The 12,037-nt window shown below is 38.6% G+C and overlaps 1 non-coding gene across 1 annotated transcript; it reads left to right on the top strand.

Moving 5' to 3' along the window:
* The first annotated feature begins 1,885 nt into the window (after positions 1–1,885).
* On the top strand, positions 1,886–1,993 carry LOC148544210 (small nucleolar RNA R71). Its single transcript, XR_015901385.1, has one exon. It is a non-coding gene; the product is annotated as a small nucleolar RNA R71 (small nucleolar RNA).
* The last annotated feature ends 10,044 nt before the right edge of the window (positions 1,994–12,037 follow it).

The following is a 12,037-nucleotide window of genomic DNA, read 5'->3' as shown; positions in this document are numbered from 1 at the left end:
GGAAGTTGCTTCTCCAGGGTGTGCTATTTTTAATGCTATTTTTTATTTTTCTTGAATTTTTGCAATTATTTTTGTGACTCCACATGATCATCAACCTAAAAAAAATAAAATAACATAGATAAATAAAATTGGGTTGCCTCCCAATAAGCGCTTCTTTAATGTCAGTAGCTTGACAGTGAGCACTCATAGAGCTTCACAGATGTTCAGAGCATTGTTGGGACCTCCCAACACCAAACTTAGAGTTTGAATGTGGGGGTTCAACACCAAACTTAGAGTTTGGTTGCGACCTCCCAACACCAAACTTAGAGTTTGACTGTGGGAGCTTTGGTTGACTCTGCAGTGAGAGAAGCTTTTCTTGCTTCCTCTCCATGGTTACAGAGGGAGATCCTTGAGTTTTAAACACAACGTAGTCCTCATTCAGTTGAAGGACCAACTCTCCTCTGTCCACATCAATCACAGCCTTTGCTGTGGCTAGGAAGGGTTTTCCAAGGATGATGGATTCATCCTCATCCTTCCCAGTGTCTAGGATTATGAAATCAGCAAGGATGTAAAGGCCTTTGACCTTTACTAGCACGTTCTCTACCTGTCCATAAGCCTTTTTCATGGATTTGTCTGCCATCTCTAATGAGAATTTGGCAGCCTATACCTCAAAGATTCCCATTTTCTCCATTACAGAGAGTGGCATTAAGTTTATGCCTGACCCCAGGTCACACAGAGCCTTTTTAAAGGTCATGGTGCCTATGGTATAGGGAATTAGAAATTTACCAGGATCCTGTTTCTTTTGAGGTAAAGTATGCTGAACCCAGGTATTCAATTCATTAATGAGCAATGGAGGCTCATCCTCCCAAGTCTCATTACCAAATAGCTTGGCATTCAGCTTTATGATTGCTCGTAAATACTAGGCAACTTGCCCTTCAACAATGTCTTCATCTTCTTCAGAAGATGAATAGTCATCAGAGCTCATGAATGGTAAAAGGAGGTTCAATGGAATCTCTATGGTCTCTAGGTGAGCCTCAGATTCCTTAGGTTCCTCAATTGGGAACTTCTTTTTGTCCAGAGGATGTCCCATGAGGTCTTCCTCACTGGGGTTCGCGTCCTCCTCCTCCTCTATGCATTCGGCCACACCAAGTAAGGTTATGGCCTTGCACTCTCTTTTTGGGTTCTCTTCTGTATTGCTTGGGAGAGTACTAGGAGGAGTTTCAGTGACTTTTTTACTCAGCTGGCCCACTTGTGCCTCCAAATTTCTAATGGAGGACCTTGTTTCATTCATGAAACTTAGAGTGGCCTTAGATAGATCAGAGACTATGTTTGCTAAGCTAGAGGAGCTCTGCTCAGAATTCTATGTCTGTTGCTGAGAGGATGATGGAAAAGGCTTGCTATTGCTAAACCTGTTTCTTCCACCATTATTAAAGCCTTGTTGGGGCTTTTGTTGATCCTTCCATGAGAAATTTGGATGATTTCTCCATGAAGGATTATAGGTGTTTCCATAGGCTTCACTCATGTAATTCACCTCTGCCATTGCAGGATTCTCAGGATCATAAGCTTCTTCTTCAGAAGATGCTTCTTTAGTACTGTTGGATCCATTTTGTAATCTATTCAAACTTTGAGAAATCATATTGACTTACTGAGTCAACACTTTGTTCTGAGCCAATATGGCATTCAGAGCATCAATTTCAAGAACTCCCTTCCTCTAAGGCGTCCCATTATTCACAGGATTCCTTTCAGAGGTATACATGAACCAGTTATTTGCAACCATTTCAATGAGTTCCTGAGCTTCTGCAGGCATTTTCTTTAGGTGAATGGATCCACCTGCAGAATGGTCCAATGACATCTTAGACAATTCGGACAGACCATCATAGAATATATCCAGGATGGTCCATTCTGAAAGCATGTCAGAAGGACACTTTTTGGTCAGTTGCTTGTATCTCTCCCAAGCTTCATAGAGGGATTCACCTTCTTTCTGCCTGAAGGTTTGAACATCCACTCTAAGTTTGCTCAGCTTTTGAGGAGGAAAGAACTTGGCTAAGAAAGTCGTGACCAGCTTATCCCAAGAGTTCAGGCTATCTTTAGGTTGAGAGTCTAACCATATTCTAGCTCTGTCTCTTACAGCAAAAGGGAAAATCATAAGCCTGTAGACATCGGGGTCAACCCCATTGGTCTTAACAGTATCACAGATTTGCAAGAATTCAGTTAAGAACTGAAAAGGATCTTCTGATGGAAGTCCATAAAACTTGCAATTTTGTTGCATCAGAGAAACTAATTGAGGCTTTAGCTCAAAATTGTTTGCTCCAATGGCAGGGATTGAGATGCTTCTTCCATGTAAGTTGAAATTTGGTGCAGTAAAGTCACCAAGCATCTTCCTTGCATTGTTGTTGGGTTCGGCCATGTCTCTTTCTTTTTCGAGATTCTCTGTAAGGTTTTCTCTGGATTGTTGTACTTTAGCTTCTCTTAGCTTCTTCTTCAGAGTCCTTTCAGGTTCAGAATCTGCTTCAACAAGAATGTCCTTGTCCTTGCTCCTGCTCATATGAGAAAGAAGAGAACAGAAAAGAAGAGGAATCCTCTATGTCACAGTATAGAGATTCCTTTATGTGAGTAGAAGAGAAGAAGAATAGAAGAGGAAAAATTCAAACACAGAGAGAGAAGAGAAGAGGGTTCGAATTATGAGTAGAAGAGAACTGTTAGTAATTAAATAAATAAATAGAAGAAGATGAGAGGGAGAGAATTTCGAAAATAATTAAAAGAAAAAGGAAAATATTTTTGTTTTTATTTTAAAATATGGTTAGAATTCAAAAATTAAGAAAAGGAATAAAATTAAAAGTTAAAACAATTAGTTAAATAAAAAGATTTTTGAAAAAGAGGAAGGTGATTTTCGAAAATTTAGAGAGAGAAAAGTGGTTAGGTGGTTTTGAAAAAGATAAGAAATAGTAAAACAAACAAAAAAGTCAATTAGTTAGTTGAAAAAGATTTGAAAATCAATTTTGAAAAGATAAGAAGTTAGAAAAGATTTTGAAATTGATTTTGAAAAAGATATGATTTGAAAAAGATATGTTAGGAAAGATATGGTTGAAAAGATATGATTAAAAAGATATGATTGAAATTTATTTTGAAAAAGATTTGATTTTTAAAATCATAATTAATGACTTGACTCACAAGAAATCAAAAGATATGATTCTAAAATTTAAAGTTTGAATATTTCTTAACAAGAAAGTAACAATCTTAAAATTTTTGAATCAAAACATTAATTGTTAGTAATAATTTTGAAAATTATGAAATAAAGATAAGAAAAAGATTTTGAAAATCAATTTTTAAAATTTTTTCGAAAAACATGAAATAAAAATGAAAAAGATTTGATTTTTGAAAAATATTTTGAAAAGATAAATTTTTGAAATTGAAATCTTGACTTGACTAACAAGAAACAACTTATTTAAAAAAAATTTGACTAAGTCAACCCAAAGATTTTGAAAATTATGAGTAAAATAAGGAAAAGATATTTTTTTGATTTTTTAAATTTTAATGAGGAAAGAGAAAAACCGCAAAAAGACTCAACACATAAAAATTTTGGATTAAAACGAATGATGCATGCAAGAACACTTTGAAGATCAAGATGAACATCAAGACTTATTTTTGAAAAATTTTTAAAAAAAGAAAAACATGCAAGACACCAAACTTAGAAATTTTTAATGCTTAGACACCAACAAACTAAAAATGCATTTGAAAAACAACAAAAGACACAAAACAAGAAAATATGAAGATCAAACAAGGAGACTTATCAAGAACAACTTGAAGATCATGAAGAACACCATGCATGGGTTTTCGAATTTTTTTTTTTTAAATTAAAACGTGCAATTGACACCAAACTCAAAACTTGACTCTAGACTCAAGCAAGAAACACAAAATTTTTTGGTTTTTATGATTTTATTAATTTTTTTTTCGAAAATTAATTTTGAAAAACGAAAAAGAAGAAAAATTTTGAAAGATTTTTGAAAACTTTTTGAAAACAAAATAAAGGTTGAAATAAGAAGAAAATTACCTAATCTCAGCAACAAGATGAACCGTTAGTTGTCCAAACTCGAACAATCCCCGGCAACGGTGGCAAAAACTTGGTGCACGAAATTGTGATCTCAATGGCGCCAACAACTTGGTATGCACAATTGTAATCTCACTTCTTCTTCACAACTTCGCACAACTAACCAGCAAGTGCACTGGGTCGTCCAAGTAATAAACCTTACGTGAGTAAGGGTCAATCCCACGGAGATTGTCAGCTTGAAGCAAGCTATGGTCACCTTGTAAATCTCAGTCAGGCGGATTAAAATGGTTATGGAGTTTTGATAATTAAAATATAAGTAAACATAAAATAAAGATAGAGATACTTATGTAATTCATTGGTGGGAATTTCAGATAAGTGTGTGGAGATGCCTCATTCCTTTTGAATCTCTGCTTTCCTATTGCCTTCATCCAATCCTTCACACTCCTTTCCATGGCAAGCTGTTTGTAGGGTGATCACCGTTGTCAATGGCTACCGTCCATCCTCTTAGTGAAAATGGTCCAGCTACGGGTTACGTAGGGCTAATCATCTGTCGGTTCTCGATCGTGTAGGAATAGGATTTACTATCCTTTTGCGTCTGTCACCACGCCCTACAGTCGCGAGTTTGAAGCTCGTCACAGCCATCCCATCCCAGATCCTACTTGAAATACCACAGACAAGGTTTAGACTTTTCGGATCTCAAGAATGCTGCCAATTGATTCTAGCTTATACCACGAAGACTCTGATCGCAAGGAATTGAAGGCTCTGTTGTCAGGAGAGGCAATCAAACGCATGGACCAGGAATCCAAGAGATACACATTCTATCTTGTTTTCATGTAGAACAGAAGTGGTTGTCAATCACGCGTTCATAAGTGAGAATGGTGATGAGCGTCACATAATCATCACATTCATCATGTTCTTGTGTGCGAATGAATATCTTAGAATAAGAATAAGCATGAATTGAATAAAAGAACAATAGTACTTTGCATTAATACTCGAGGAATAGCAGAGCTCCACACCTTAATCTATGGTGTGTAGAAACTCTACCGTTGAAAGTATATAAGAACAAGGTCTAGGTATGGCCGAGAGGCCAGCCTCCAAAACATGATCAAAGGATCAAAAGGTAATCCAAAGATGTAAGTACAATAGTAAAAAGTTCTATTTATACTAAACTAGTTACTAGGGTTACAGAAATGAGTAAATGATGCAGAAATCCACTTCCGGACCCACTTGGTGTGTGCTTGGGCTGAGCATTGAAGCTTTCACGTATAGAGGTCTTCCTTGAAGTTAAACGCCAGTTTGTAACTTGTTTCTAGCGTTTAACTCTGCTTTGCAACTTGTTTCTGGCGTTTAACGCCAGAATAGGGCAGAAAGCTGGCATTAAACGCCAGTTTACGTCATCTAAACTCGGGCAAAGTATGGACTATTATATATTGCTGGAAAGCCCTAGATGTCTACTTTCCAACGCAGTTGAGAGCGTGCCATTTGGATTTCTGTAGCTCCAAAAATTCCATTTCGAGTGCAGGGAGGTCAGAATCCAACAGCATCAGCAGTCCTTCTTCAGCCTCTGAATCAGATTTTTGCTCAGGTCCATCAATTTCAGCCAGAAAATACCTGAAATCACAGAAAAATACAAACTCATAGTAAAGTCTAGAAATGTGAATTTTGCTTAAAAACTAATAAAAATATACTAAAAACTAACTAAATCATACTAAAAACTATGTAAAAACAATGCCAAAAAGCGTATAAATTATCCGCTCATTAGAGACCGAACCAATCACTTCTTAAAAGTGGTGATCCTTGTGCTCATTCCGTACCAAACCCCAACCATCCACCATTGGATTTTACTATCAATCCATACCATTCAATCCCATCATCATCCTATATAAAGGACCCCCACTCTATACCCTTCCATATTCTAATATCCTTTCATTTCATCTCTCTTCTTTCTTTCGAAACACACACCCAACACCTCTGCCCTCAACACGTTAACACAATCCTCTAAGCTACACCCTATCTTAACCCGGCCAATTTCCATTATGAACCCATATTTCTTAACACCTTCACATACCAATTCCTACTCATGGCATCGTCGAGCTCTAAAAGAAGAAAAGGGAAGGAGCCTATGGAGTAACCCCCTTTTGATGAGAAGAAATTTAGAACCTTTCACCATGCATTACAATTTGGGTGGATGGCTAAGAAAGAGATCATATATGAGCTAGGTGATGACATGTCATCATGTCATATTTTTCTATACTTTTTCTTTGTTTTTTTTAGGTTTTATGCACTTTCTTGAGCCATAAGTAAGCCAATTGGGTAGAATTTCATGTTTCCTTTGATTCAATCAACCATGGATAAATTAATGCATTTTCATGAGATTTTGTGCTATAATTGTTATATATTATGAAAGAATAACAATCTCATGATTTTGAGCATAGCTTTGATGTGCTTGGTTGATTGATGATAGGTGAAAAGAACTTTGAAGAAGGTTGAAGAAAGAAGAAATGGCAAGGAGCAAGAGAGAACAAAAAGCTTGAGCAAAAGCTTGCCTCAAACTTTAGCTCAAACTTTTGGAAGAGTTGAATTCACCCTGGATGGAGCAAAAGCTTGCGCCAACGTTTGACCTCAAGCTTTTAGGCAAACGTTGGCACCACAACAAATACACCCTGGAGAAGAGCAAAAGCTTATGCCAATGTTTGACCTCAAGCTTTTAGGCAAACGTTGGCACCACAACAGCCTGAAGGGGTATACTTCCAACAAGAATAACTTGAGCTATAGAGCTCCAAATGAGGTGATTCAAAAAGCAATGGAAAGTAGGAATCGAGAGCTTTCCAAGCATATATGGAACTGCATGGTGGATACTAAAATTGAGTGAGAAAACTGCCCCACAATGTGCATAAATGAACATGGTGGCAACCTGCAGTGAGGCCAACTGACCTCTGCACCTTCGACGGAGTATAACTTGAGCTGTAGAGCTCCAAATGATGCGCTTCCAACGGCATTGGAAAGTAGACATTCAGGGCTTTCCAACAATATATAATAGTATGGGGTGAAAAATGCGTTTGAGCCTCCAGAACTGGCGTTTTCGACCACATTTGAGGCAAACTTTACCTCAAACGTTGCACACCAAAGCCAGCGACCCTGTCCTCTTCAAAGAAGCATAACTTGAGTTGTAGATGTCCAATTGAGGTGATTCTAATTGGGTTAGAAAGTTGACATTCAGAACTTTCCAACCATATATAATAGTCTATAGTGGGCATAAAATTGGCAACGTTGACAAGAGGACAAAGTAGCACCCCAAGGCTTGATATGCAACAAGAGGGATCCACGTTTGGCTCAAAGTTTGACCTCAAACTTTGGCTCAAACGTGGATGACAGCAAAATGGCCATCTGCATGATGAGTTTGGTGAATAAGTTTGAGTCAAATTTTGCCTCAAACTTTGACTCAAGCTTTAATGGTTCATGGCCCGGTTCACAAGCGGGTTTCTCTCCAACTCCAAGAGCAATCAACAGAGGCCATCTTCAACCCAAATCCAAAGCACGCAAATCCCATTATCATCACTCAAAGGCACAAGAGATAGATAAAATAGAAATTTCATTTAATTGTAATTTGTCTTTAATTTCACTTTCATTTTCATTTTCAATTTGTAAAAAGCCTATATAAGGCATCATTTTCATTTTACAAAGGAGGTTGGCTCTGATAGAGAGCATTGAAAGCAGGCTCCACGAGGGAGCATTAGGAATAGAGAACTCTCTCTCTTTAGTTTTTCTCTTTGTTTTGAATCTTGGGTTGAGAATTGAAGGAATTCTGTTTCATTCTCACTTTGAGATTTCTCTTGTTCTTCTTCTACAAAATTTCAGTGAATTAAGGATCTGAATCAACACTCTATTTACTGCTTTCATCTTCATTTCTTTTGCAAATTGTTCTTTATTGGATCAAAGAAGGACTTGAGATCTAGACTTGTTTTCTAGTCTCATTGAACCCCTGAGATCTTCACTTGTCTTTCTAGATTTCACAATTGATTTGAGTTTTCTTGCTTATTTACTTCTCTGCTACAATTTCCTTCTCTGCAATTTTTACTTTCTACTGCATTGCTTCCAATTTACATTTCCTACACATTTATATTCTACACTTTAACTTTGAGCTTGCTGCAAATCTGAATTTACTTTTCTTGCCTTGGATCCATTGCTTTCTTTAATTTCTAGCACCCAGCCCCCCTTTACTTTTCATGCAAGTTACATTTCTTGTCATTTAAGTTTCTGCAATTTACATTGCTTGCTCTTTAAGTTTCTGTCCAATTTACTTTCTGCAATTTTAAATTCATTGTCATTTACTTTCTGTCGGCTACAATTTCACACAATTCACTTCAATGTTAGCTTGACTAAACTAATCACCCACTAAAGTTGCTTGATCCATCAATCCCTGTGGGATCGACCTCACTCACGTGAGTTTTACTACTTGATGCGACCCGGTATACTTGCCGGTGAATTTTGGGTGTTTTAGAAATTCGTTGTTTTTCCACAAATTTCCCCATCACTAGACTTTCAAGTCAGGAAAAATGAGTGTCCCAGAATCACAGAGAAGGTGGAAAAGAGAAGATGGGAGCTCCTCACTTATCCGATCACAAAAGTAAACGCAACGCTTGTAAGAGAGTTTTATGCAAACGCAGTCAGGTATGATAGGGCAGATGAATCCTATATAAGCGTCGTAAGAGGGGTAACGGTGGATTTTAGTCCCATGAACATCATGAGGGTGTTAAAGCTACGAACCATACCATTCGCAGAAGAGAGCTATCAATCCATAATAGATAGCAGTCCCAACTATGACCAGATTGTGGAAGATATCTGCATACCAGGAGCGTATTGGGTGAGAGATTCCCATAGGAAGCCCAAATTCATTAAGAGAGGGGATCTCACCCCTGAAGCAAAGGGGTGGTTCGAGATTGTAAGGAGATCCATCCTTCCCGCCGAAAACAACTCAGAGGTAAACCGTAAGAGAGCAACAATGGTATAATGTATACTCAAAGGGGGAGAGATCAAGGTTCACGAACTCATAGCTCAAGGCATTCGGAAGTTCGCTGAGAAAAATGATTATGGAGGAAGGTTAGGCTACCCCAACACCATTTTCCGTCTGTGTGCAAGGGCTGGGGTGGTGTTCGAAGATGGAAACTCCGAGTGGATAAAAGTCGGCATCCCAATTACTTTTCGACGGATGCATGCCGTTGCACCTCCCATACCTCAACAAAGAATAAGAAAGAGGCCATCCCATCAAGTTGTAGAAGAACAAAATCCAGAGGAGCAAGCCCCAGCCACTTTAGACATGCACCAATTACAAGAAGCCATTGATGGCTTGTCTAGGCAATACATGGAGAATCAAGGGGCACATAAGGAGCTTCAACTACAAATGATGGATCGCCAAGAAGAATAATTCTCTAGATGGATGAATCAACAAGAGGAGTGGCAAAAGCAATTGATGGAGCAGCAACTGGAACAAGGGAGACAGTGGGGTGAATCCCTCCACAGGTTGAACCATAAGCAAGATCAACAACAAGAAGCCATCCAAAAGCTAATCAACATCCAAGCACATCAAGGTGCACACATTCATGAGATGCATCAGAAACAAAGAGAACAGGCAGATCTCTTCGATGAATACAGAGCATTCTCAGAAAGAGTCTATATGAGTGAGACTGGATATCATGTAAACACTCAAGCCAGACTCAGATACTTAGTCAGACAACTGCCTGTATTACACCCGGGGATCACAAGATATAAGGAAGTAAAGGATGAATTAGCACGAGAGCAAAGAGAAAGAGCAAAAAAGAGTCATGAATCAATAAGGAAGGCACTGGAAGATTGGAAAAGAGCTAGAAAGACACGGATACAGGGAAGCGCAAGTGGACACAAAGAGGACAAACAAGAGAGAGAGCATGAGCATCCCCAGAAGTAAAAGGTGGTGGAGTTCCCTCTTCGTTCTATCTTTTTCAAGTTTTAAATAAGGAAAATCATGTATGAAATAGAACATGCTTCCATAGTAGCTTAGGAATTTTCAATTCTGCCTTTATGATTTCATTGCTTAGGTCTAAGTGTGTTGGTCTAAGTTCCCGATTTTCATTTTCATCCTGCTTAAATATATGCTTGTCCTTTGAGCTAAATAAAAGAAAATGTTATGAAAAACCAGAGTGGGGTTCATTTTGTGAAGTAAGTTCTCAATGTTTGTGGTATGGTAATTGATTAGCTAAGTTGGTTCACCAACAAGGTATATAGGCAACTATATGCTCTAAATCACATGCTTGAAACACATCCTATGAGATTGGCCAAACAACAATATCCTAATAATAAAAAAGAAAAAGAACAATGAGAGTTTGAAAAAGAAAGAAAAATAATAAGAAATAAGGCTAGGCACTAAGGGTTTGAATATTGAGGCATGTGTCTGTGGTGCTTCTGTGCAAGGGATATGCTTGGATGAATAAGCTCTCAGGGGTGCCTTATCACTTGGTAACTTGGGTTAACTAACCCGGGATTATCAGCTGAAAGTCCACTATCAAGAGCAACTTTTGCTACAGAGCACTTAGTAACCCAAAGAGGTGCTGGACACCAAGGTCTCAAGAAAGAAAGTAACAAACCATATGCCTGTGGTGTGCATGTATGGGGGAGAGAGACTTGAGGGAGTAGGTCCTTAGGGGTGTCTCAACACCTAGCACCTTGAACCAACTGGTTCGGGAGTGTTGGCTGAAAGCTTATTTTAAAGAGTCGCCCCCTCACAAAGCACTTAGCCTAAAAGAATGCAATAAACCCTGAAAGGAAAGGGGGGATCAATGAATAAGGATCTCATAGGATGCAATCAAGCGAGTATTCAAGAGCATGATAAGGACCTGAAAACCAGTAAAGGAATGAACCTAAGTTGCTATGCATGAAACCCCATGGACCAAGAACTTGACTTCTATAATAAGAACTTGTTTCTCTTGTTCTTTCATTCATCATTCTTATGCTTCAGTACTTGCTTAGGGACAAGCAAGCTTTAAGTTTGGTGTTGTGATGCCAGGGCATCGTGGCCAGTTTCACTGACCTTTTCTTTACTGTTTTAGGGTAGTTTCATGCATTTTCTTAGTAAATAAGAAAGTTTTGGGTAAATATACACTTACGCCTTGATTCAAGCAAACATTGTGAACTTTACATGATTTCATGAGAATTTTGCATGAATTGAACGATAAAATGGATGATGCATGGTCTCATGATTAAGAACCAAGCTTTGATGCACTTTATTTGCTTGATTTCAGGACAAAGGAAGCAAGGAAGAGCCACGTTAGCAGCCACGTTAGTCTAACTAACGTGGAATGGGAGTAAGTTTGCAGCGTTAATAGAAAAAGTGATTGCCAATAACGCCTTCGAAAGTCATCATAGCCCACGTTAGTTGCCACGTTAGTTACATTAACATGGGAGCTAACGTGGAAAGGAAAGGGGAGTTCCAACGTTAGTGGTAAAGGTGAACACGACTAAGCCAATATTGCCTACGTTAGTGGTGATGTTAAGACCACTAACGTGAAGGGTAACGTGGAGCAAAGGTGAGTGTCACTAACGTTGGAGATGGCAAGTACCACCACGTTAGTGGTCACGTTAATGCCATTAATGTGAGGCACTAACGTGGGAAGAAGGGGCGTTTGAAGCGTTAGTGACAAAGGTAAGTGTCACTAATGCTCTCGAAGCTTAGGCATGCCCACGTTAAGGGCCACGTTAGTTACACTAACGTGGATCACTAACGTGGGGAAGAGAAGCAAGGAGCAACGTTATTGGTAAAGGTGAATGCCAATAACGTATGCGAAGGACTAAGAGGCAATGTTAGTGGTCACGTTAGTGCCACTAACATTGAAGTTAACGTGGATCAATTTGGTTTGGAGCGTTAGTGAAAAAGGTTATTGCCACTAACGTTTTCGAACCTAAAGTTACACTTAACGTTAACACCACTAACGTCCTAACTAACATCCACCCATGCCTGACTCACACTTTTTCTGCAGG

This window comes from Arachis ipaensis, chromosome B9, assembly GCF_059453495.1.
Source record: "Arachis ipaensis isolate K30076 ecotype BB chromosome B9, ASM5945349v1, whole genome shotgun sequence".
In the NCBI taxonomy this organism is placed as follows: Eukaryota; Viridiplantae; Streptophyta; class Magnoliopsida; order Fabales; family Fabaceae; genus Arachis; species Arachis ipaensis.
Note: the sequence above shows the minus strand (reverse complement) of the source record. Positions and strands in the feature narration are given on the sequence as shown.